This window comes from Ornithorhynchus anatinus, unplaced genomic scaffold, assembly GCF_004115215.2.
Source record: "Ornithorhynchus anatinus isolate Pmale09 unplaced genomic scaffold, mOrnAna1.pri.v4 scaffold_77_arrow_ctg1, whole genome shotgun sequence".
Lineage (NCBI taxonomy): Eukaryota > Metazoa > Chordata > Mammalia > Monotremata > Ornithorhynchidae > Ornithorhynchus > Ornithorhynchus anatinus.
The window spans coordinates 252139-256615 of record NW_024396934.1 but is presented as its reverse complement, the minus strand read 5'-3'; the positions used below and the strand labels follow the sequence as shown (position 1 = coordinate 256615).

Here is a 4477-nt window from a genome sequence, read left to right as displayed (position 1 = left end):
TAATCCCCATTTTACAGATGAGGTCACTGAGGCCCAGAGAAGTTTAAGTGACTTGCCCACAGTCACCCAGCTGACAAGTGGCAGAGCCGGGATTCGAACCCATGACCTCTGACTCCCAAGCCTGTATTCTTTCCACTGAGTCACGCTGCTTCCCATTAAATTAAATACCTACTCTCTCTCCTCCTTAGACTGTAAGCTCTATGTATGAAGAGACTGATTATATCTACTTCAAGCAGTGCATTTGGGATTGAGACAGGTGTAAAAATCATTCCGGTTAGGGGAACCCTGGGATGGAGCCTTGTTCTGGGAACCACCCAAGGTCTCCCACACCAGATGGACCACCCTGATCTTCTGCTGACCTTTATCAAATATTATTTCATGTCCTCCAAGCAAAGCCAGATTGATTGTAAAATTCAAATCGGGTGGGGCTTAAGGTGCAATAGGTTCCCTGCTTCCATAAATCTGTTGTATTTGCTGAGCACCTGCTGAGTGCAGAGCACTGTGCTAGGCCTAACAGAAGGAAAACACTTGCTCCCTGCCTCAAGGGACTTTCTATCTCATGGGGGAAATGTGTAGATAATGCTCTCCCCTGAGTGAGAGCAGGAGGAATAGTAAAGATTGAAGAGCAGAACAGCTAAGACTCCCACTGTGAGGGTTTTCACTGTGGGTTTTGGATAAAATCTGAAAGCAGAATTGAGGGAAACTCTTCTGACAATGCACAACTGTCTGGAAACAGTGTGGGGCAAGCTAGGAAGAAACAATTGTGCACTTCAAAGCCTTATCACCTTTAAAGCCATATTGAAATCACATCTCCAAGAGGACTTCCCCACTAAGCCCTCATTTCCTCTACTCCCTCTCCCTTCTATGTCATTCTTGAACGTGGATTTGTACCCTTAGTCTCCCCCACCCTCAGCCCTACAGCACTTATATACATATCTGTAATTTATTTTAATTCTTGCCTCCCCGTCTAGACTGGAAGCTCCTTGAGGGAGGGAAACGTGTCTACCAACTCTGTTATATTGTGCTTTCCCTAAGGCTTAGTACACTGTTTTGCACACTGTAAGTGCCTAATAAATGCAATTGATTGATCGATTGTGGCCCATCAGACTTGGGCTAATTTCTCAGGAAAGAATAGCAGGAGAAGTGTTTTTTAGGGGGATAGGGAAAGAATGAGGGTTAGAATTAGCCTTAGGTTTACAGTTATGCCTAGGGTTAGGGATAGAGTTAGGCATAAGGTTTAGGGTTAGGGCTAGGCTTGGGGGTAGCCTTAGGTATAAGGTTAGATTTTGGGTTAGGGTAAGGGTGTGGGTTAGAGTAAAGGTTAGGCTTATGATTAGGGTGAGGATACTTTAGGAGTAAAGTTGGGGTTAGAGCTGGGGCTAGAGCTAGCGTTAGGTTTAGCATGAGGGTTAGGGTTAGGGTTTGGATTAGAGTTAGTTTTAAAGTTAGAGGTAGTGTGAGGGTTAGGTTAGGATTAGGTTTAGGGCTAGGGCTATGGGTAGGGTTCAGCCTAGGGGTAGCCTTAGGTTTAAGGTTAGATTTTAGGGTTAAGGTAAAGGTTAGGGTTAAGGTTAGGTTTAGGGGGTAAAGTTAAGTTTTGGGTTAGTGTTAGGGCTCTTGTAAGGGTTAGGGCTAGGGTTAGGGTTAGGGTTAAAGTTAGGTTAGTTTTAGGGCTAGAATTAGTGTTAGATTTATGATTAGGGTTAGACTAAGGTTAGACCAGGACCTAGAGCTAGCATTAAGGTTTAGGGTTAGAGTTAGGTTTAGAGTGTTACAGATAGGGTTTTGGTTAAGATTGGACTAGTTTTATGGTTAGGGTTAGGTTTAGGGCTAGGGCAATGGGTTAGGGTTAGGTTTAGGGTTAGGGCTAGCCTTAGGCATAAGGCTAGGGCTGCCCTAGAAATAGGGTTAGTGTAAGGGTTTTGATTAGGGCTAGGGCTAAAGTTAGAATTAGGTGTATATTTTATGTTAGGGTTAGAATTAGGGTAAAGGCTAGAGCTATTCCTAGGGCTAAAGTTAAGGTTAGGGTTAGAGTTATGATTAGGGTAAAGGTTAGGGTTAGGGGGTTCTTAGGGCAATTTCTTGCCCTGGGAGAGTAGCAGTGTAAATAGCATTGTTGAGGCTAGAAGAGCCTAGCCACACGGACTTCCAGACATGCTTCTGGTTAAGGTTAGGATTAGCATTAGAGCTAGGGTTATGTTTAGGGTGCTGGTTAGGGTTAGGGCTAGGACTAGGGCTGGGTCTCAGACTAGGATTAGGGTTGGAGTTAGGGTTATGGTTAGGATTAGGGTTAGGGTTTGAGTGCTAACGTTACGCTTATGATCAAATTGAGGAGAAGGTTTCGGTTAGGGTTAGGATTAGGGTTAAGGCTAGGTTTAGGGTTAAGGTTCTGGTTAGAGGTAGGGTTATGGTTAGGATTAGCACTAAGGTTAGGGATAAGGTTAGGTTTAGGGTAAAGGTTATGGTTATGGCGAGGATTAGTATTTTGTTGGCAGTAGATGAAAGATTGCGGTTAGGGTTATGGTTGGGGCCAGGGTTGGCATTAGGATTGCAACTAGGCCAAAGGCTAAAGTTAGGGTTAGGGCTAAGGTTAGGGTTATTGTTAGGGTTAGGGTTAAAGTTAGCACTAGGGTTAGGGTTAGTTTTAGGGTTAGTGTTACAGCTAGGGCTAGGTTTAGGTTTAGGGTTGGGGTTAGTGTTAGGGCTAGAGTTATAGTTATTATTAGGGTTATTGTTAGTGTTAGGGATAGGGTTACAGTTACACTTAGGGTTAAGTTTAAGGCTAGGGTTAGGTTTAAATTTAAGGTTATATTTAGCATTTGGGCTAATGCAAAGGTCAGGGTTAGGGTGAGGGTTACGGTTAGTGTTAAGTCTAGGGATAATTCTATGGTTAGTGTTAAGGCTAGGATTAAGTTTATGGTTAGGGTTAGATTTATGGTTAGGGTTAGTCCAGAGGGCAACCTCGAAGGATCACATAGGCTAAGAACATCCATCACTGCTGTTTCTGAATACTAACATCCTTAACTGCGTTGCATGCTATTTACATATGTGTAAGTAATGTGTCACCCTCTCAGGGTCGCTCCTGGAGAGTTTCCAGTACTCTACCAGTCTCGACTATGGGAGGGAGAGTCAAGCAGAGGCATACTCAAATCCATTCCTAGCTTGACCAGTGGCTAGCGAGTGGAAGGCAATCTGCCACAAGTCAAGACTCCTCTGTGCTGGGTAGCACTGTGGCATGGGAGAGAGTCAAAAGCTGAAACTCAAGTTTACTGCACGGAAGGAGACAGTGGTAAATCACTTCTGTAATTTTACCAAGAAAACTCTATGAATTCGCTACCAGAACAATTGCAGATGGAGGAGGGGCTTTCTAGGAGAGATGTGTCCATGGTGTCACTATGGGTTGGAAATGACTCGATAGTATACGACAAGACAAGGAATGTGTACACCTATAAGTTTGCGGGGAGGGGGTGTTTTGTTTTGGTCTTCATTGTTAGAGAAAAATGCATGACAATATCTTCAACAGTCTTCCCAATTCAAAGTCCTCATAATTTCATCGTCTCCAACAAACCTTCCCTGATTAATCTCTCAACAACCTAAGTCCACTCCAGAATTGACAGACCTATTCATTCTTTTCCTCAGCACTCATATGCTTACTCTCAATTATTAATGTGTACCACTCTGATTGTAGTTTCATTAAAGCTTGTCTCTCCTGTTTAGAATATAAGATCCTTTCTTTATTCTGTGCTTTCCACTGCAACAAGTGGGCATTCTATAAATAACAATCCTCCCCATCCCTCCTTTCCTCCTTCACTGTTATTCATCTAGTGCTTCCAGCAATAAATTGGAGGCAAAGATGCTGAAGTGACTGCATTATTGGCAGTTGCCCTATTAGTCCAGTGGTGATGAAAGAAGCCTGACAATATTTCTCCTTTAGAGTACAGGGCAGAGAGCAGTGGGTCAGAAAGTAGAGGGGCAGAGAGCAGAGGGGGATAGATTGGAGGGGGTAGATCTGAGGGGAAGAGAGCAGATAGAGCAGGAGAGCAGAGAGCAAGGGGGCAGAGATCAGGAGAGCAGAAAGCAGGGGGGCAGAGACCGGAGGACATAGAGAGGGGAGCAGAGAGCAGGGAAGCAGGAACAAGGGACAGAGATCAGAGGAGCAGAGAGCAGAGGGGCAGAGTACAGGTAGCTTTAGAGCAGGGGGGTAGGGAGAAACAGGGGATGGAGAAGAGAACAAGGAGCAGGGTGGGGGCAGTGGGAAGAGGGACAAAAAACTGTGGGGCAGAGACCAGGGGGACAGAAAATGGGGAGGCAGAGGACAGAGAGGCAGAGAACCGAGGGGCAGGAAGCAGGGGAGAACAGAACAGGGTGGCAGAGAAAGGTTGGTCAGCGAGGTGATGGACAGAAAGTAGGGGGCCATAGAACAAAGGGGCAGAAAGGTAGGCAGAGATAATAATGATAATGATGTTGGTATTTTGTT

General features: G+C 44.9%; 1 non-coding gene across 1 annotated transcript; it reads left to right on the top strand.

The window, feature by feature from the left end:
- Nucleotides 1–3064: 3064 nt before the first annotated feature.
- On the top strand, nt 3065–3203 carry LOC114808959. Its single transcript, XR_003756704.1, has one exon. It is a non-coding gene; the product is annotated as a small nucleolar RNA SNORA7 (small nucleolar RNA).
- The last annotated feature ends 1274 nt before the right edge of the window (nt 3204–4477 follow it).